At 42.3% G+C, this 22,819-nt stretch overlaps 1 protein-coding gene, 1 non-coding gene and 1 pseudogene across 4 annotated transcripts in view; 2 read left to right on the top strand and 1 right to left on the bottom strand.

The window, feature by feature from the left end:
- Window positions 1–22,819, bottom strand: part of JARID2 (jumonji and AT-rich interaction domain containing 2) — a 277,505-nt gene that overhangs the window by 175,648 nt on the left and 79,038 nt on the right. The gene's annotated exons all lie outside the window — the stretch shown is intronic.
- On the top strand, window positions 9,678–9,809 carry LOC116460563 (U2 spliceosomal RNA; annotated as a pseudogene).
- Window positions 22,085–22,190, top strand: LOC116460585 (U6 spliceosomal RNA). The gene has a single exon (XR_004245872.1). It is a non-coding gene; the product is annotated as a U6 spliceosomal RNA (small nuclear RNA).

The raw sequence follows: 22,819 nt of genomic DNA, 5'->3' as shown, positions 1-22,819 counted from the left end.
ACAGACTCCCAGCAACCCAAGGCTGTGCTGAACTACAATGTTGCCCATGTAACTCTAACAAAACGTAAGAAAATGGAATTCTTCCTCAGAAAATTTGCATCTAAGAGGAATAAAGTCAAAATCTGTATTTTAAAGGACGCAAACTTACAAAAGCTAGAAAATGTATAAAATGCACTCATGGTCTTATTTTGTTCCCAGCAATGGGAACGAGTAATATTAAATAAATTAATATATTTAATTATGAACTGAATTTTGGTTGAAAATTCCAAGAGGCTGAATTACACTTTTCCATATACTGCTTCCTATCAAAAGCTCTTTCTCAATTACACAGGAAAGGATGGGAATACAGTAACTAGACCAAGATCGATGAGTAAGCTCGAGCTCTAGATTTTCAATTAGAGGACAAATAAATTAACAACGGTTCTCTAGCTGAGGTGCAACTCGTAAGTGACAGCAGATCACCCCAGTTTTCCAAATCAGAGTTGGGTAGCCAGAGGTACCAACTTGGTGAATTTTTGTACTTCCACAAGGGATTCAGGTACACATCCCTGCTTAACAATATTAGACTATGCTGCATTCCTAAATCTGCTCCAGCACCTCTTGAAAAGACCTTGAAAGACAAGAAACTTATCTACATATATAGATCAGCAGCATACAATCAGTCTTGAAAGCTTAGAAATGAAGAAACTATACTAGAAGCTTCTGACAAGCATCACAGGAAAGCAGTAGGAAAACCTGCCAACTATCAGTCCTAAGCCTAGAAACCTGCTGCTGCATTAAAAAAAAAATTACACTGATAACTGATATTTAACAGGCATTATATGATTTTGCAATAGCAGCAAACTTACTTCCCTAATTCAATTAAGCTTGTCAAAAAATTAAAATCTTCAACTATCCACACAAAAGAATGATCATAATCCAAAACAGCAGGTAAAGCAATGCCTTCAAAATGTTTGATATTTTTATTATTATTAATAGCATTTTTGCAGAACAAGCTATTAATAAAATTACATTTCAGTTGATGTTCATAGAATTACAATAGTTAAGAAATTATTACAGAAAACTTCATACAAGTAAGAGACAACCTGGGATTAAAATTTTTTCCTGGGTGGAAATCTATAAAGGAGGTAAAATAAAAAGCTGTGCATCAAATAATCTCATACTCATGGTAAGAAATAGTCATAGATAATTTGTTTCTACAATCAGAGACTGAGGAATGGGAATGCTTTGGAATTAAATTGTGGTGATGCTTGCACAACCTTACAAACAGTAAAAAAAAAAAAAAATGAATTGTACACTTTAAATGGGTGAACTGTATATGGTAAGTGAGACATCGCAATACAGATGGGTTGGGTTTTTTTAAACCAGAGAGCTCAGACTTTAGTAGGACTCTCACTCATGTTTTTAATTCCATTCTTCATTACATCAGCCGAGTCTGACAAAGCCACACACACTCCACTTCCCAAGGTAAGCAAGTAGGGAAATTCCTATATGCCAAAGTGTGCTTTATCTAAGTTACATGGAACATGACAGAATGTTAGAGAGGAAATTATACCACTCAAGCACCACCCACTGAATAAAAATAACAGTAAACATCTCCCTCTTTCATCTACTTTCCAAAAATGCTTCAAGGGTCCACCACTACCATGAAAGTAAGTTTCACAGCCACCCTTGGAAATTTACCAAAAAAAAAAAAAAAAAAAAATTCCTACTTACTCCCAAGTAGAACAGATTATCATGTACTTCCTAAAATTCAAGAGAACTTGGCATTCGACCCCCAGGCTGTCTGAAAGGATGGCTCCCACTAACTCTCAGGCCCGGGTCCTCTCAGCAGGATCAGCAGCACCGAGCTTAATAGTCTGGAGCTATTTATTAAGTAAAATGTCCTCCCAGGTAAATCTAAAAGTAGCATACCTCAAAACCAATGTCTTGTAATGTAAGTCCAGGGCACCGAAGCTATTCTCAAAACAATTGCTTTGTTTTTTTAATCTAACAACTCACCACCAGCACTTGCTTGTCTAGCTGGCTTACAGTCTTGTAATCATTATGCCAAGATCAATGTACATTAGTCGAAACAATCTGATCTTAACCAGACCCTGCTTCTGTCAAAGATAACTGAAGAGCAACATTAACTCAGAGAACATCTGCTCAATGTTGGGGGACACAGTGACAGGATATCGGCTGCCCTTCCTCCCCCTCCAAAGACACCAAAATGGAACCACACTTGGCAGAGGCCTCTTTGACTGCACAATAGCCTAATTTTATAGCAAGAGATTATCCTACTTTCAGTACACATCCAACTCTTTAATGTAACTTCAATGTGGTTAGGGGCTAGGGAGGAGTTTTTAATGGGATATTCACCATCATTGTATTCCACCAGCAATAATAATACACACTAAATTTGGTTACATTTGAAGAGAACTTAATGACACCCTTCCATCTGGAATTAAATGGGAAAACCCCAGAAATCACAAAACCAAAATTTGAAGAGCCTGCTCATGAGCTTTTTTTTTTTTTTTAATCCTGAACTAGGACTGGAAAGTAAAGCAGCCATTCACTTTTTTTTGAGACGGAGTTTCGCTCTTGTCGCCTGGGCTGGAGTACAATGGCACCATCTCGGCTCACTGCAACCTCCGCCTCCCGGGTTCAAGCGATTCTCCTGCCTCAGCCTCCCAAGTAGCTGGGATTACAGGTATGTAACACCACACCCGGCTAATTTTTGTATTTTTAGTAGAGATGGGGTTTCACCACGTTGGCCAGGCTGGTCTCAAACTCCCGACCTCAGGTAACCCGCCCAAAACACTGGATACCACAAAATGTCTCGGCCTTCCAAAATGTTGGGATTACAGGCATGAGCCACTGCTCCAGGCCTAACCGTCACTATTTTACTTCCCAAGGACTCAGTAAAGGCGTCTTCAATCAAAGCACCTCGGCAATAACTTCCTAACTTAGAACTAGTACTAAATGCCTAAATTATGGGTAAATAAGCACACAAAATAACGAGGTGGGAAAAAGTCAAGATGCATAATAATGTTCACTTTGAAGAAGAAGCTAGTTGAATAATTTTATGGAAAATTTTGCCAATATAAACCACAAATTTTTCTATAATTTTAACAAACTAGAAAACTTAATAGAATTTAATAGAATACCTCCCATTAAAAATGTGTATATTCTGAATAAGCAATTCACTCCTTTTTATCATAAGGAGGTAATCATGAAGGTGCACTAAGCTCACTACTTTGTTACTTTCAACAGCACAGAATTAGATCAAACTAATTCTAATTAGTTTGAATTAGATACCCCAATGCTAGGTAGGTGCTAATAAATTCTAGGAGGCAATGCAGCACAGTGACTGGGCTGACAAACCTGGAGTATCCCACCACCCTAGTTGGACAGTACCTAGTGTCTGCTCTGCCCCAGGTTTCCACCCTTGTGGGGGGTAGTCCCAGAGGCTAAATGGGCACAATGGGCACAAAGAGGGATCACACTGCTTACTGCCTGGGAGACAATAGATGTTTACAATAAATTGCACAGAGGCCAAGTGGAGAGATTGTGGCGATTCAACTTAGCTGCCCAGTGGAACACTCTCCACCCAATTACAAAGAAAGACACAGAAAATTATTTAAAAGCCAGACTTCGAGAGACCGAGCATGTGCAATGCTGCTCCGGGGACTGTTTCTGTTTTGTTTCTTGATGTTTCACCCAACTTGGTGAAAAAGAAAAGAAAAGAAAAATGGATACCACAAAATGTTAATAATTATCACTGAGTGGTATAAATGCTGTCCCCCCCACTTTTTTTTTTTAGCAGAAAGCCCAAATGTTCTAAGATAAAAATATATTGCTCTCGTAAATCAAATACAAAATAGGGTATCAAACTGTACTCAACAGGACTTAAATAGGATTGAAATAATGAAAGAATACTCTTCTTTCTACAGTTTGAGTCATGATCAGTATCACACACCCTCCCATAATATTAAACTATGTCATTTCATTTGTTTAAACATTTATTGAGTCTATCAATGCAGATACTATGTGATCTTGCCCTTAAGCAGGCACTACTCTAAACTCTGCCTTTCATCGATTTCTCTTTGCCATTTACTAACAAGAAGGACTAAACCCACAATAGGCGGCAAACTTACTTGGCACCTCTTCAGTCACTGCTAGAGTACAGTATTACCCCCAGCCAAGAAATTTTATATACAAATATAAATTATTCTGATGACAAAACAGAAGGTCCAGTCAATGAAGTGTGGGAAGCCTTGCTGAAGCATGACTTAGTACCTATAATATGGCAGGGTCATGACGGGTAGGCAAGGTTGCTGGCACATGCCTATCTTACCCTGGAGGCTGGGGCCTGCCCTAGAAACTGTGTCTACTTTCCTGTGTGTTGCAGAGAAGCTGAAAGCCCCTCTGCTTCTAGACCTTACACTTGCTGTTTCCAAGTAAAATCATAAGTATACATAAGAAAACTTTTTAAATATTTTCCACTCAAATGTGGAAGAGTAAAGAAGAACATATGGGAGGGGAAAATATTTATGTAAACAGTAGGTACAAAAAGCAAGAAAAAATGGGCTGGGCAGCACGCATTATTTCTGCATGAATTTTTTACACTTTTCCATCAACTAGGAAACATCTCAAAACTGCACAGAAGAAACCATCAAAAACTTTTATGTAACAGTGAAAATAACACTTTTTCTAACATCACATGGGCAGGAAGGAGAGCGTGGGTATAAACGAAAAGACTTCCTTTTGAATACAGTCTCTTGTTTCACTTTTTTTTAAAAGCGATAACTGTCCTTGGATATAGGAAGTGTATGAGCACCGCTTCCTGCTTCGAGGTGGTCAGGCCTTTGACCAGGTGTAAATTACTATGCAGAGAAAGACTCATCCCTTCCCAAGACACAGCTTGGAGGCAAACATCATAATCCCATAGCTGACTTCAGGACTTCAGATAGATCATAAGGCCATCTGAGTGTTATCTAAAACTATCTTACATTCACACTCACATTTTTCCCACTAAAGAGGAAAGAGACACATTTCTGACCAGCAAACGACCAATTAGGATTGAAATAAAGATCACGGCATCAGCTTCATAAATCTAAATCTACCATTATGGCTATAAACGGGGCACAAGTACAGAACACCAGCAGGGCTCCTAAGTCCTAGGAATGAATAAATAGAAGTCTGTTCCAATATATTGTTTCATATATATCACCTCATCGGTTTCTCCAATATCCATCCACTACAAAGACCAGCCAAAGCAAGATGAGAGTAGTCTTTATAAACTTGAAGGTTGGCATATCTAGTCGAGGAATCACAACTACTTTTCATTAGCACCAAACTGGTTGTTCATAACTACTCCCAGGTAGTAAAATACACACCCAACTAATGACAAAGTATCAAAAGTACAATGATGTCGCACAAGTCACAGATTGAGAATTAGGTTCAGAAATCAGCCCGTGATTGTACCTGCTGTATGACCTTGCTGGACATCAGCTTCCTTCATTTGTAAAGTAAGAACCAAAGAAGGTGCACACAAATTGGAAAGGCCATGCTCAGCACTTCACAGGCACCCCAAATTACTTGGCCCTTGTTCTTTAATAACTTTATAGACACAGCCCATTAGAACATGGCATCTGAGGCCGGGTGCAGTGGATAAAAATACAAATGTCAGTTGGGCGTGGTGGCGTGCACCTGTAATCCCAGCTACTGAGGAGGCTGAGGAGGGAGAATTGCTTGAACCCAGGAGTCAGAGGTTACAGTAAGACAAGATCACGCCACTGCACTGCAGCCTGGGCAGTAAAGCAAGACTCCATCCAAAAAAAAAAAAAAAAAAAAAAAAATTAGTGCCAAAGATCATAGAGATAAGAAGTGAAATATACTAACAGCAACATTGTACTCCAAGTTTTTTCACTCTGGTGAAAGAAATGAAACCTTGTATGGGAGCAGATAAACTTTAGAAGAGAGATAACTGGGCCAGTTGCGGTGGCTCATGCCTGTAATCCCAGCACTTCGGGAGGCTCACGCGGGTAGATCACCTGAGGTTGGGAGTTCGAGACCAGCCTGACCAACATAGTGAAACCCTGTCTCTACTAAAAACACAAAATTAGCCGGGTGTGGAGGCGCATGCCTGTAATCCCAGCTACTCAGGAGGCTGAGGCAGGAGAATCACTTGAACCCAGGAGGCGGAGGTTGTGGTGAGCCGAGATCGCACCATTGCACTCCAGCCTGGATAACAAGAGCAAAACTCTGTCTAGAAAGCAGGGCGGATGGGGCAGGAGAGATAACTGTTCTTGCCATACCTTTAGCAGTTAACAGGTGCACCCTGGGAATACCTGCACCTTCTCTCTTTCACAGGCCTCCCTTTCTCTATTATAAGAGACTGAGGTAGCCACTTGCCAGAGGTCCTCTAATGTACTTTCCGGTCCCAGGGCCAGTTTTTGCAACTTCCTCCTGATATCAGGGGCTGCCTGAGTAATATATTTATCCTTTAGGATCAGCTGTCCCTTGGCTGAATCAGGAGATACAGAGGCGTGCTTTTACAAAGGCCTCTCTTAGCCTTTCCAGGGAGGCAGTGGGATTTTCATCAAATCCCTGGTCAATCATGGATAACTTAATATAACTGAGAGGCCCGGTCCTTGTTCTAGGTAGGCCTTCCATTATGCACACCTGAAAGTGTCTCTGCTTCCAGTCTTCCACCTCGTCACTGGGATCCCATTTAGGGTCATCCATTAGTACTGCTCTTCCGGTTGGATAATGTTTGCCCCCTTCCCTGATGCTGTATGTGATGCAAAGCTCATCCCCAAATCTCTCTGCTGCTTGCGGAGCAGCCTGCTTCTCGGTGTTCGTCAAGGTCTTAATTCAAAAGTAACATAATCTCTCTCCAGGAGAGTTCAAATATTTTAGTGAAATTCTGAAAAGCCTCTATATATCTTATCAGGGCCATCTGAAAACTTGCCAAGATCCCCCTTAATTTGCTTTAAGTCCCATAGGGAGAAGGGTAACTGGGCCTTACTGGGCCCAAATTCAAAGGGCATCTGTTGGAGGGGAAAGAGTGAGACTGAGCCTTGTTGAAAGCAAGAATTTTTAGGAAGGGGCAAGTGACAGGCTGAAGCTAGATAGGGAGGTTGGGGTGGACTGGAGGGGCAGGGCTAGAGGGAGCTGGTTCCTCTGCTGGGAGTGCCTCTTTACTTTCCTAGGCTTGCCCCTTGCAGCCTTCCCTGAGACAGCAAACAGGAGGGCTGGATCAATCCTATATTGTTGGCAAGGTATACAAAGCCTGCACATATGGGGCCTCAGACCATCTGTCCTCAAGTCTACAGATTTGCCGAATGGTATCAAAATGAATGGTTTCTTTCTGAGGCCAAGCCAGTCCTTTCTGTAAATCGTAATTTGGCCAAACCTTTGTGCAGAGGGCTACGACGCATTTTTCCTCCAGATTCTGAGAGTCAATGCAGTCCCAATGGTTTAGGACACACTCCAGAGGAGTATAAGCTGGGGGTGGTGAAGAGAACTGGTTGCCCATTCTGAAAGACAGGGAATAGCGGCGTCCCTCATTCCCTTCCTTCTTTCAGCGAAAACTCGGGCTGTGACAGAGAGAGAAAGCGAGTGGCCTCCTTTCCCTCTCCACTTCTTATCCCTGGGCCAGCCATAGGTCCCACTGCGGTACATACCCATGAAGCAAAGAAAACCTGGAGAATAGGAATTGACTGCCCTCACCTACACCTCCATTTCTCCCTGCTGTCGGCAAACTGGGTTCCCTGGGCCTGTTTACACCATGAAGCATGATGTCCTTCCGTGAGGTGGAGGCTTTGGTGGGCAGGACTTGGTCCTTCCTATTTACATCGTGCCTGTTGTCTGGCCTCGGAACCCTCAGACCTGGTTTTTCTTTCCAGGGCCTCTGCCTGAAGCTTGGAATCAAGTTTGGGACTGAAAAAGCATTTTAGAGGCTGTTTGTATCTGTGTAGTGTCTCAAATGTGCCCTCTCAAATCTGCAGTTCTCAGCCAGCAGGGGCCGTTCCTTCGTTAACTTCCCTATCAGAAACAGAGTTGGGGAGGGGGGCCCCCCTCTCACTCAGAAAAGGAAAAAAAGAGAGAAACCGTTTAAGAGGCAAAAAGGGGAAAATTCAGGGGGGTGGGGGGAGAAAGCCCCTTGTTTAGTGCAAGTGGACCCCCCCAATCCTTATATCTTTTCCCAGTTCAGACCAGGTTGAATTCCTCGGGCAGGGGTTCCATTGGTGTGGCAGATGAGAAGTGCCCATCCATTGGCCCTGTAAGGTCTCAGCTACCACCATGGCTTTCTACCACCCACCTCCCCCATCGTGGCTGTTGGGCTCAGACCTTGCCTGCTGCAGGCGTGCATAGCCACCCAAGCTGGGAGAGGAAAGGATAACAGGAAGTGCCCCTGAGCCATGAGTGTCTGCGTCTGTCGAGCTGTGGAGACACATACATGGCACCTCTAGGAACATCTGGTCTGATGTGCACCTTTGGCAGCTGAGCCCAATGCTCATTTTACTTAGTAATATTGCCAATATAGGAAAACTGTTAACACTGTAAGCAAAGAGATAAGAGCCCTTCAAACCTCTCTCATATAAGAGAGAGAAGAGACAAAGTCTGGGGGTTTTGATCAGCAGTTAGGGTGGTTTAAAACTGCATGAAGGGAAGCAGAGCCTCAGCTGCAGGAAAGAGATGGCAGGGTTTTGGAAGAGAGGCAGGCCCGACAGTTTCACATTCATTTACACTCACCCTGCGAGGAGGACAATGGAACCTTTCCCATTACACATTTAAGTGGAGTGATTACAAATAACAAATTGATTTTTATGTGTGAATTACTGAACCACACTCTAAATACTAAAAATAAGTTAACTCTTCTCTGGCGAGAGAACTTGCTAACCAGATCACTAAGTCTCCAATCCTGACTGCGCAACAGAATTACAGTAAAAGAGTGAAAAAATACAGTGGCTCGCACAGGTAATCCCAGCACCTTGGGAGGTCAAGGTGGGAGGATCACTTGAGCCCAGTTGGAGACCAGCCTGGGCAGCATGGTGAGACCTCACCTCTTAATTTTTAAAAACAAATGTAAAAATAACATGAAACATACAGAACTGTATACGCCCAAATCTATTAAAAAAAAAAAAAAAGAATCCCAAATTTTACTAGTGAACCAATGCTAAATTAGAACACTGAAGGGGGTATGTTTTTAACAAGCTCCAGACAGTAGTGTTCAACATTGGGGAACATTCTTTCCCCAGACAAAACGGTTTCCCTACAAGACCCTTATTATATGTCATTGTACACAGGCATTTACAAATATTGTCTTAAATGTAGAATTAAAATGTATACTCCAGCTCTAACTATAAGTTAGCAAGCATTACTTTTTGAGTTTGACCAAAGTAGTTCAATCCAAAACATGAAAAGTCACAAACATTTAATCTTAGGTTCCTATTTTTAACAACAATATACAGAAATCTTCGCAATAGCGAAATATTACTGAACCACCAGTGTTGTAAAACACAAAAATAAGTTAGTTAGGCTTGATATACTTCTCCTTCCCTCCCTCAGATTCCCTGTTTTTCAGTTTCAGGAAAAGGCAGCCACTGATCTCCATGGCACCACCGGAATCATCTCTCTTCTGGGATGATAAAGGGGCCATGCCTTTATTTATTTATTCATTCATTATCGCTTCTCAGCCTTTTGGCTAAGATCAAGTGTAGTATTCATTCATTCATTCATTCATTCACCCTTGCAGACAGGGTCTCTGTCACCCAGACTGGAATGCAGTGGCACAATCTCAGCTCACTGCAACCTCCAATCCTCAGCTCAAGCAATCCTTCCACCTTAGCCTCTTGAGTAGCTGGGACCACGGGTACACACCACCACCTCTGGCTATTTTTTTGAGTGTTGTGTATAGAGATGGGGTTTTGCCCAGGCTGGTCTCAAATTCCTGGGCTCAAGCAATCCATCCCCCTCAGACTCCCAAAGTGCTGGGATTACAGGGGTGAGCCATCATGCCAAAGGGGCCATGCTCTGGAGGAGGAGATACAGAGCCTGCTCCAGCTGTTGGTCCACAGAAACACTGGGCAGCACATAGGAATGCTTAAGGCTTATGCACAGACAGAAAATCTGGGAGTCTCCAGCACACTCCTGTAGTGTGGACAGTGGACACTAGGAGAAAATACACCCCCAGGGACACCTCAATGTGGACAGGCAGGCAGAGAAAGGGGAACTGCAACAAGACCATGTTCACACAGAAGAGAACAAAGAATGAATGATGGCATCCCAGATGTGAAGGAAGAGCAGAGAACTTCTAAAACAGTCAAACCTGTCAAATGTGAAGTTCTAAACAGCACTATAGGAGCCTGACCTGCCAGAAGCAAGGTGACTCTGACATACCTAACATGGTCAAGTGAAAAATGAGGGGTGTGGGCCAGGAGCAGTGGCTCACACCCGCAATCCCAGCCCTTTGGGTGGCCGAAGTGGGCAGATCGCTTGAGGCCTGGAGTTCAAGACCAGCCTGGCCAACATGGTGAAGCCCTGTCTCTACTAAAACTACAAAAATTAGCCGGGCGTGGAGGCACATGCCTGTAATCCCAGCTACTTGGGAGGCTGAGGCATGAGAATCGCTTGAAGCCACGAGGCAGAGGTTGCAGTGAGCTGAAATCGAGCCACTGTACTCCAGCCTGGGTGAAGGAGCGAGACTGTCTCTGGAAAGAAGAAGAAGGAAAAAAAAAAAAAAGAGGGGTGTGGACTGAATATCCCCTGGGGGCCCATTCCAGTTCCACAAACCTAAGATCTATGGACTTTCAATTACCATTTATAAAATCAAGAGAGAAAAAAAGGCTAGTGAGTGTTTAATAATCTGCATCATGAAGAAATTAAATATATCCCAGTGGTTTAATACCACTAATTTTTGAAAATTAAATCAATGAAAATAACAATATTCATGAGTCTAGGTGGTATGATATGCAGTTATATTCCAGTTCTTTAAATGGCAGTAGCAGTCAGTTTTGAACAGGAACTAGAATCTCCTCAGGCCCGCAGTACCCTATGTTTTATTGTGATTTTGTGTAGAATTTCAAAAGGCCTTCTGTGTCTAGAGTTGTACACTCTCTCAAATAGTACAGTATTGAAGAAACAAACAGAACATGACGGAAGATGCCCTTTGGTAACAACAGCCTATACCTGACTTGGCCCATCTGTCAGTCAGAAAGCTGGTACCCCAAAGCACAATGGAAAACAGCAAAAGGAGCACACACATGGTAAAAGAAGTGTGCCAAAACTGCTGTAAAAATTACGCCAAATCCAGACTAGCTTGAAATGAAGAGGGAGTGATCAGAAAAGTAGTGGCAGGGAATGAATGGAAAACCTTACTCCCTTCAAGGTATATAAAAAGCATCCTCACATTAAAATACGTATCGATATAGAAAAAACATCTTTATAGAAACAGAATTATAAGGAAGCATTCTAAGATCTGACTTCTGCAAAGTAAGTCTAGGGCTCATGTTCCTATTGGTGACATAAGCCACTGCTCCATAGGAACCCCTGTGATTACAAGGTCAAATTTTATTCCATTATGCAGCACGCTGACAATGCTTCTTCGGAAACATGATCTGTTAATGTATGATTTATTGTAATTAAGCAACACAGTTTAATGTCATCAAGAGGCTTTAATTAGAGAAGGCTGCCGTGTCTTCACGCTGTCAGATCAATTCCTGTTTGCACAACCATACAGACTTACACATGCTCTGGGAACACCTCTGCGTGTACTGAGCAAGCCCTCCTTTGGGGTTATGGACTTCCACACACTAAGATGTCATATTTTAAAGGTTTGCCCACTAAATATATTTTGTGTGTTCATCCAAACGAGTCTCGGGGTGGAGGGAGCACCCTTCTTATTCTCCAGAACATCCTGATAGATGGCTCCTTTGCAAAGATCACCTTTAGGTTTCCCTGGCCCCAAGACTCCCTGGTCATTTGTATGTTATGGCACCAACTTTGAATTTCATTTCTGATCATGCAGAATGCTATTCTCTTTCACTCATATATTACTGAACCAATCTGGCACTCAAATAGCTAGAATATATGATGGTTAGATAAATAAGATGCAGAGTGTTCAAACAATGTAATTTTTTCCAGCAATAATAAGGAATACATTCTGGAAATGGATAGTGGTGATGGTTGCACAACACCGCAAATGTTGTCAATGCCCCCGAATTGTAAGCACAAAAAATGGTTAAAATGATAAATTTGGTGTTATGTGTATTTAACCACCATTTTAAAAACTGAAAAAGGAGATTAGAAAGTAAGTACCAATTCACAGAACATGGAGAAACATAATACTAAGTGAAAGACGCCATACACGTATGGCCACATAGCATATGATTCCATTTATATGAAGTGGCCAAAATAGGAACATCCAGTGACAGAAAGGACATTAGTGGTTGCTAGGGCCTGGGAAGAAATAATAGCTGCTGATCAGTACAAGATTTCCTTTCAGATTGATGAAAATAGTCCACAATTACATAGTGGTAATGCCTTGCCTAACTGTGAATATACTAAAAAACACCGAGTTGTATATACTTTAAAACAGTAAATTTGCCGGGCGCGGTGGCTCACACCTGCAATCCCAGTACTTTGGGAGGCCAAGGCGGGTGGATCACAAGGTCAGGAGATCAAGACCATCCTGGCTAACACAGTGAAACCCCACCTGTACTAAAAATACAAAAAATTAGCCGGGTGTGGTGGCGGGCGCCTGTAGTCCCAGCTACTCGGGAGGCTGAGGCAGGAGAATGGCGTGAACCCGGGAGGCAGAGCTTGCAGTGAGCAGAGATGGTGCCACTGCACTCCAGCCTGGGCGACTCCGACTCAGGAAAAAAAAAAGAAAGAAAAAAGAAAGGGTAAATTTTATGGTGTGAGGATTACATTTCTATAAAGCTGTTATTGTTTTTAAAAATAACAGAAGAATACGGGAAGAACCTTAAGAAACAAGGAGTAAACAGACAACGAATGTATGTACTGAAAACTATTTTGGATTATTTCTTAGGACAAACCCACACACACACAAATTGTTCTCTTTCCAGCTCTGCAGGATCTAGACAAGTGAACTGTTCAGGTCTTGCGACAACTTAGAAGGCCTATGAGACTGGCAGGAGCTCAAGGGGGACAGCTGGACTTACACAAGTAGCGCTCACCACAGCTGCAAGCCAATTTCTTTTTCTAAACACTGTGGTGTCTTCTCCTGGAGCTGCTGTACAGGCTTTTGTCACTATAATAAATATTCCTTCAGAAATACAGGGAAGTTAGGAGTAATTTGGAACAGAGCTATTTAATATTGCTCCTTCTACATAATAAAGCTGTTTTGATACAATGCTGCTTTCAAATACCTGCCAGGTTAATGAAATGAAAATTAAGATTTGGTGTTAACACTAGGAGTCTTGGATGGTAACACTATTACATGATATATTCTAATTCATTACTAAAAGAATTGTGTGGCATGTTTGAGCCCCAGTTAATATTCGGATATATCTAAAAATTAAATTCCTGAGGTAGCTTGCTAATTTGGTTTTTCTCACAGAACCACTTGACATGCCCTGTAAATATTAATAAATTATCAATAGTTGTTTCTGCATAAAATTCTCATTCTTTGTCGGAATTTTTTCGTAGCACATTCTAATCCCCCCAGCCTTCCTTCCTCACTCTGACATATGGCGAAGAGCAACTGGTTTCGAGCTTGGCACTGAGACTATTTTCAGGCAGCCCTTCGGAGGGCCTCAGTTCCTGCATCAAGCATGCAGTTCTAATGGACTGGCTTAGCAGGTGTGCTCCCAAATATCAAACAGAATATAGTCCGGAAGTAGGGACATTAAGTCTAGGATTTTTTAACTTATGAATTAGAATTTTTCTATTTAATATTTTCAGACACCTGTTGATTTTAAGAAACCACTGAAAGCGAAACTGCAGAAAGGGGGGGGGTCCCATCGTACTTTTTTTTGTGTGTGTGTGAGCCAAGGTATTTCATTTTGCTGATTTAGTAGATGAGTTTATACTATATTTTAAAAGAACAACTCAAATTTTTTTTTTTTTTTTTTTTTTGAGACGGAGTCTCGCTCTGTCGCCCAGGCTGGAGTGCGGCGGCACGATCTCAGCTCACTGCAAGCTCCGCCTCCCGGGTTCACGCCATTCTCCTGCCTCAGCTTCTCGAGTAGCTGGGACTACAGGCGCCCGCCACCACGCCCAGCTAATTTTTTGTATTTTCAGTAGAGACGGGTTTCACCATGTTAGCCAGGATGGTCTGGATCTCCTGACCTCGTGATCCGCCCGCCTCGGCCTCCCAAAGTGCTGGGATTACAGGCATGAGCCACCGCGCCCGGACCCTACTGTACTTTTTATGAGACGGAGTTTCACTCTTGTTGCCCGGGCTGGAGTGCAATGGCGCAATCTCGGCTCACTGCAACCCCTGCCTCCCAGGTTCAAGCGATTCTCCTGCCATCACACCCGGCTAATTTTTGTAGAGTTGGGGTTTCTCCCTGTTGGTCAGGCTGATCTCGAACTCCCGACCTCAGGCGATCTGCCCGCCTCAGCCTCCCAAAGTGCTGGGATTACAGACGTGAGCCACTGCACCCAGCCCCCCACTGTACTATTAATTGAAGTCACAGCTTACATTAGGATTCACTTACTCTTTGTGTTCTACATTCTACACGTTTTGACAAATGCAAAATGTCATGAATTCCTCATTCAGTCTGAGGTGTTTCTTAAAGTGTTGCTCAAAGACAGTTTCCAGTATTATACTTCTAAGGGCACTCTTTCTATTTTCCTTCACCACTCCTGGCCTACAGGTTTGTTTTGCTTTTTTTTTTTTTTTTTTTTTTGAGACAGAGTCTGGCTCTGTCGCCCGGGCTGGAGTGCAGTGGCACAATCTCGGCTCACTGCAAGCTCCGCCTCCCGGGTTCACGCCATTCTCCTGCCTCAGCCTCCCAAGTAGCTGGAACTACAGGCGCCCGCTACCACACCCGGCTAATTTTTTGTATTTTTAGTAAAGACGGGGTTTCACCGTGTTAGCCAGGATGGTCTCGATCTCCTGACCTCATGATCCACCCGCCTCGGCCTCCCAAAGTGCTGGGATTACAGGCGTGAGCCACCGCGCCCAGCCGCTTTTTTTTTTTTTTTAATGTTTATTTATTTATTTTTTATTTTTTATTTTTATTTTTTGAGGCAGGATCTCTCTCTGCCACCCAGGCTGGAGTGCAGTGGTGCAATCATGACTCACTGTAGCCTTGACCTCCTGGGCTCAAGCAATCCATCTACCTCAGACACCCACCTAATTGGGATAAGAGGTGTGTGCCACCATGCCCAGCTAATTTTTGCATTTTTTTGTAGAGACAGGATTTTGCCATATCACCCGGGCTAGTCTGGGTTCAACTGATCAAACTGCCTGAGCCTCCCAAAGTGCTAGGATTGCAGGTGTGAGCTATCACATCCAGCCCCTTTGCTCTATTAAATGAGTAGTTAATTCCTGAACTACTGCTCCTTTCACAAGACAATGAAGTCTAGTGAGATGTCCTCATACTTAAGGACTATCTTAGGAAACAATTACTTAATTACAACACATAACACTCTTTCCCAGAACCTGAAAAAAGTCACCTTTTAAAAACACTGACTACTTTGAAGTATTCAGTCTCCCCAAGGCAGGAAAGTGAAGAATGGAAGGAGGACTTAAAATATATATTTTTTGAGAAAGCTTTTGATGTGACTTTCCCAGTATTAAACAATACCTCTTAGCAATGATTGCATCTTTTGGCTGATTCACCAGAATAATGACCCCACAGAGAGGTTTCTGGCTACACTATTTCCATTACTCATTCTGTGATGTTCAAAATGTTAAATGTTTTGACTGTTTTCCTAATTTACAATCTATGCTTTTAATATATTAGAACTGATTTTTGAAATATATTGTCCCTTTAATAAACACCAGGCACTAATCTAAGATTGACAACCTACGTCATATTTCTGCTGGAAGAAAAAATACACTGAAACAATTAACATTATTGGAAGAAAAAATGAAAAAAGAAGAGGGCAAAACCCACACATCATACTTCCTCCGGTAATGTGGTCGTGACCACTGTGTTGTATCAAACTCTGGCCACACAAGTGGATCAACTTAACCATTCCAATGCTGGCGCAGGATGTGGATTCAGTGGTATTAATGAGTGCGCGGGCTTATAATGTAACCTCACCAGACCAAATAACCTCCTGGCCACACAAGTAGAAAATAATTAAAACAAGCACGATTCCAATTTAGCTTTGTAACCAGATGGTGAATGAAAAAGCAGACAAAGACTCGTTTTGTGAATAACCTGGGGAACAGCCCCTACAGTTTCTTTTAAAGTTACAGCCTGACTTGTGAAATCAAAGAGGAAAGAATACAAACGTTCTCACCAGAATTCACTCCTAGAGCACATATATATCCTTTTCCTTAGGTCATGACCAGAGAACATCACAACTCATTCCTTAAATGAATGTCAAGTTTAATCACAGTAAAAACCCAGAAACCCAGTGAAAATTAAGTGGGTTTTAAGTTCAGAATCTGCTGAACATCTATTTCAATGTTAAGCTCTGAGCTGTATGTAAAGAAATATACGAGATATGTTTTTTAAATCATCAGGACTACAAAACAACATGAGTCACCACCCAGATTCTACAAAGATCTTTCCCAAAAAATAGACAATACTTGCAACCTAACAGAGACTCATGCCTTCTTTTTCCTCCCCTCAAGAATAAGGGCATTTCATGGATGGGCAAAGGAAGAAAACATTTTAAAACCTAGCGATTCCTAACTTTGCACGGGAACTCTGTCAGCAGTCTAGAAATGGGAAGATAAAATCCAAATGGCTGGCTGACCTTCACAGAGTAGACAGAGCGCATGCGGTTTAACCCGCTTATTAAAGATAAAAGCCGCATTCATGAAAGGGAGACATTAATCTGTGCATCCTCCAATGGGGATAAGGACAGCAAAAGAGGCCATCATACAGTCCAATACTCCTTGAGATTTACAGTGAGCTTGCCCTGAGTCAAACAGCAAAATTGTGAGCTGGTTTATTCGGCACAATAATCGTCAAACTTTTCTGTTAGATCCCAGCAGGATGTCAACTCTCCCTATAAACCCTACCCCTGCTCACTGCTAGCAGCAGCTGACTTCCCCAGGCCCATCCCTCCCGAATCCACTCATTGCAGGATTAATCACAACCACAAAGCAGAAGAATCCAGGCCAGAGTCCCAAGGGACAGTAAGATGATGACTAAGGAGGGAATTACAGGCTTGGGGTGATACCAAAATAATCAAAAAAAAAAAAAAAAAAAAACATATTAAAGAGACATTTGTTTCTGCCTCATTCAATTTAAGCATCAACAAAGATTGTTTCTTTGGGTTCCTAAATCCTGTTTCTGACCTACTTCGCTTGAGAGAATGGGTTTACAATAGGTGTACAGATGCTCATGTGGCCCCAAGGGAAAAAGAAGAACTAGAAAATTATTAAGATATTACATTATTAAGATATTGCATTTGAAGATCTCTCTGGCTTTTATTGCTGGTCACTGTTCATAGGCTTCTTGAACAAGGGGGGTGCCTCCATGCCCATCCCCACACAGCTGGGGCCTCAGCAGCTAGACATCTAAGGAAGGGCCCTTTGCACTCTACATACTTGACAGGTACCCTTCCTGCAGCAACAATGGCCCATGCCATATAAACATGTGCTGCACAGGTGTAAATGAAGTCATTGTGAATTTTAAACAGGGGAAGGTGTTTCTTCACCATCTGAATCTCTTACTTTTAGGCCACAGACACACATTATGACTGTGTGGACGTTCTGAAGACTGGAGTAAAGGAGGCTTTGGTCCTGGCTTTAACACTATATTACATTGGGCAACCTACATAAACAATTGTATATGTCAAATTCTGCTTCTGGAACAACAGGAGTAAGCAGTCAATAAAATTTAGCAATGTTCTAAGCCCCATACATCTAATCACTTAACCCTCCCAATGACACTAAACGATAGTAAGTTTTTCTATTACCTTCGATTTTCAGCATTTCAAGTAACTACAGGTATAAGGCAGCACAGTAACTTGCAACCTGCAACAGCAACCTGCAGGCACTGGTGTTATTAGGAATTGCAAGTAATACATGTAAAGCATATCATCCTGCCCAGTGCCTCGTACACAGTGGGTGCCCAGTAAATAGTAGCTTTACTATGTTTTGGAGAATTTGGAGATCCTGTTCACAAGCTCTATCGCTACCTGAATTCCATACAGGTAACTTTCTGGGGGGGGTAATCTTTGCTTCTTCGGACCTCAGAACACTGTAAGGTAAGGGTATTTAGGAGCTGCAAGGCTGGAAAGCCCTTCCAGGAGTGTTGAAAGCCACTGACTCTTAAAATTCACCTCCTGGTTCCCTTCACGAACTCTCACACAGGAGAGAGTCTTCTATTGCACCAATATTTATTGAACAGCTACACGTCCTAGGCCTGTAATAAATATTCACTGGCAATCCACTAAGAAGATGAATCAAAGGTGGCTAGGCTGGGATGGTAGGGGTTCTCTGAAAACAAACAAGATACTGTGTAATGAGTGTGGAGACAAATACGAACGAGGTGCACACCAGAGCTACTCCAACATGGAGAATGCATCTAAGTGGGGGATGAAAACCACTTCACAAAAGACATAACACTGAGTCTTGAAGGACGAGAATGTGAAAGTAAAGAGGGCAGAGACTGCGTTGCAGTCCAGTTCACAACCAAGACCATTCATCTGCTTCTTGAATTTATTCTTTTTATAAAGACGTCCTAGAACCAAATTTCTATAGCTCTGCTGTTTTACCCCAGAGATTGCGACATGCTCTTCTTTCCCAGGCTTCCTGTGTCCCTTATGACCTCCCTCCCTCATTCCTAGTCCTCTCCACTCCTCCCCATCACCCACTGGCAGCATGGGGGGATGCGCGCACATGCACACACACACACAGACAGACACACATACACACATACACACACACACATACTTCCAGAATGGAAGGGATGGCAGTATCACTCACATTTACACCTGTCTGAGATGCCATCATCAGATCTCCCCCTCGTAGCCTCACCAAGTAAGCTGAACATTACACATATTGCAGAGTTATGCCCTGAGACTGATAAGGGACTATAATATGAAAATGTGCAGGGGTGGGGTGGAGGCGAGTCAAAAGGCGCCTATGCAGCCAGCTATGATAGCACCACTGCACTCCAACCTGGGTGACAGGACAAGCCCGTCTCTTAAAAAAGAAAACAAAAAAGGAACCTAGAAGTTACCATTTTTATCTGTCTATTTAAAAAACAAATTTTTAAAAAAGAAACAGCGCCAACCCCAAAAAAGGAGGAAGGAGCCTGACAGAATAAGAGAGAAAAGGGGAGAAAACAGATCCCAAAGCAAAACCCATCAGCCGTGTTTCAGGTCGGGCCCAAATGTTGCTGCCAGATTAAATGACCCACCTTCACTCTCAAAAGCTGTGGCCCTTGGAACAAGTGACCTCATTTCCTCAAGAACAACAAATTACAGGGAGAGAGAGATTAAAAACAAACATGTTTTATCAACCCAACCAGTATCAATGTATAGACCTTATTTTAAAACATGAGACTGACAGTAGGGGAAATCTGAACACTTGACTCATTATATTATCAGTATCATGGGTATGTTTTCTCTAAATAGAATTCACAGCTTTTAAAAACTAATACTGTGCCGGGCGTGGTGGCTCACGCCTATAATCCCAGAACTTTGGGAGGCCAAGGCGGGCTGATCACTTTAGGCCAGTAGTTTGAGACCAGTAAGGCCAACATGGTGAAACCATGTCTCTACTAAAAATACAAAAATTAGCCGTGTGCAGTGGCACATAACTGCAGTGCCAGCTACTTGGAAGGCTGAGGCATGAGAACTGTCTTGAGTCTGGGAGGTGGAGGTCGCTGTGAGCCAAGATCAAGCCACTGCACTCCAGCCTGGGTTATAGAGCCAGAATCTGTCTCCAAAGAAAATAAAAACATTAATACTGACAGGCCAGGCGTGGTGGCTCACTCCTGTAATCTCAGCACTTCGGAAGGCTAAGGCATGGGGCCAGGACTTCAAGGACAGCCTGAGCAACATAGCGAGACCCCACCTACAAAAAATAAAAATTAGCTGGGCATGATGCTGCACACATGCGGTCCTAGCTAGTGAGACAGTTGAGGCGAGAGGATTGCATAAGCCCAGGAGTTTGAGGTCACAGTGAGCTACGATGGCACCACCACTGAACTCCACCCTGTCTCCACCTTCCACCCGGCAAAAAAATGTCTGAGATTTGCTTCACTTAAAGGTGTAAATGAAACAAAATTCACCATGAGTTGATACTTCTGCAATTAGGAGAGGCTGCATAGAAGTGTACTGCATATTTTCAGGACTCAAAAAAGCTATTGTTTACCTGGGTTTCATATACACATTGATATTCACCATACTAGAAATTAAAACAAATTTTATATTAATTCATTTAGAAAATTATACAATCATTACATGTTAACAGAAATAAAATTTTTGTGAAAATTGTATTTTACAAATTGAAAAAACTGTGAGAAAAGTGGCACTGCTTTCCACTTCCGCAAATGTCTTTAATATCTGGTTTAACGGGGGTCACAGTTCTCATAACTCAATTCAATCTGATGCAGTATCACATATCATGTAGTATCTGGAAAGCCCACTGCACATTTGTGAGAAAATGAAGAAAATACTGTCTCGGTTTTTACCATGGTACTACTTTTCACCTTGGAAACTCCCAGGAAGGGCCTATGATCTAGGGATCCCTAGACGACAGTTTGAGAACCGCTATGATGCAGCAAAGTCTATGGCGGTAAACAAGAATTTCCTTGACTTAGCAAGATTTCTATGGCCCTCTTTATTCTTAGGTGAAATCAAAGTCCTAAGTTGACAAAAAGAACATCGTGTCACCCCTGAACACCCTCCTGCACAGCACACCATCATGAAGAAAGGGTCTGTGTGTAGTATGGACTGGTCAAAGTGCCCTTAGACATTCCCACAGCTAAATTCAGAACAAGCTGTGAATGTTCAAGATGTACTTTCTAGACTGCTGATCCCTAATAGGAAATCAATATGCTGGGTCTCTTGACAAGCAATTTTCTTTTAAATTAAATAGGGGGAAAAAAGGATAGATTACAGTATAACACAGAGAGTGAGGCTAAGCTGAAATTCTTTCAGTTGTGTGTGTACACACACACAGGCACCCACAAATACTGGGTCTCAATTCAAAAGTTCTTATTGCAAATAAAAGTCAAAATTCACAATAACACAATTCCCTCAGGTACAAGGTATAGATTATAAAAGTCTTTATAAAGAAAGAAAATGGGAAGAAAAACCATGTTTGAAGAGGAAGTAAAAGGTGGTGACTAAATTAAGTTAAAAAAATCAAGTTTTGAAATTGTGGTATGGTCCTCGTTAAAGAAAAAAAAACGAAATTATACACACATAAGAATACATAGAAAAACTCTAAAAGCATCTCCTCCAGCAAAGGATTTAGGCAGGCTCGAGTGCAACTTATCACTTTATTCCTTTCTGGGCTGTTGAAATTCTTTGACAAAGGGCAGGGATTGCTTTCAGAGTTTAAAACAACAACAACAACAAAAGACATTCTTTTTTTTTTTTTTTTTTTTTTTTTTTTAATAACAAAACCACCTCTGACCCATACTTTGCTCCGAACAAATATTAACTCAAAAAGCAGTTGGTGGGAGTGGTGGCTCACACCTGCAATCCCAGCACTGTGAGAGGCCGAGGCAGGAGGATCACACTTGAACTCAGGAGTTTGCAACATGCCTGGAAAATAAAGCAAGACTACAAAACTACAAACAAAAACACAAAAATTAGCCAGGCGTGGTGGTGCACACCTGTAGTACCAGCTACTTGGGAGGCCGAGACAGGAGAATTGCTTGAACCTAGACGGCGGAGGCGGAGATTGCAGTGAGCCTCCAGCCTGGTCAAAGACTGTCTTTTAAAAAAAATAAAAAGAAAAAGGAGGGGGGTCATAGTGCTCACTTTGGCAGCTCATATATTAAAACTGGAACATTACAGAGAAGATAACATGGCCCCCGTACAAAGATGACATGCAAATTCGTGAAGCTTTTCTTTTTAAAGTGATCACAAGCAAAATGTGGGGAAAAAAATTATAAAACTCCCAAGAGGAAATACAAGAAATAATCCTTCCAATCTTATCTTATACAAAGATTTCCTAGGATACAAAAAGGATGAATGATAATACCTTGGGCTTCATACAAATCAAAAAGGATTTTCTTTTTTTTTTTCCCCGTTTTTTTTTTTTTTCTTTTGAGACAGAGTCTAGCTCTGTCCCCCAGGTTGGAGTGCAGTGGCCTGATCTTGGCTCACTGCAAGCTCTGCCGCCCCAGTTCATGCCATTCTCCTGCCTCAGCCTGAGTAGCTGGGACTACAGGCGCCTGCCACCACGCCTGTTACAGGCTGCCTTGTGTCCCCTAAAAAGTCTTATGCTTAAGTCCAAACCCCTAGTACCTCAGTATGTGACTGAATTTGAAGATGTGAAGTAAAAGGACAGCAGTAGGGTGGTCTCTGAGCAATAAAGTTCAAGACAAAAGATGACAAGCTTGCTGTCAAGGGAAAAGCACCAAAGAGAGAAGGCCAAGCCACATATCTATGAAGAGGGTAGGCCAAGAGGGCAGGATTTCCCGGTGCTGTAGCACACCCAGGCTGGGCTAGAATGATTCACACACACACACCCGGCTCATTCCTG

Source organism: Hylobates moloch, unplaced genomic scaffold, assembly GCF_009828535.3.
Source record: "Hylobates moloch isolate HMO894 unplaced genomic scaffold, HMol_V3 SCAFFOLD_20, whole genome shotgun sequence".
NCBI classification, from domain to species: Eukaryota; Metazoa; Chordata; class Mammalia; order Primates; family Hylobatidae; genus Hylobates; species Hylobates moloch.
This window is presented reverse-complemented; position numbering and strand designations above follow the sequence as displayed.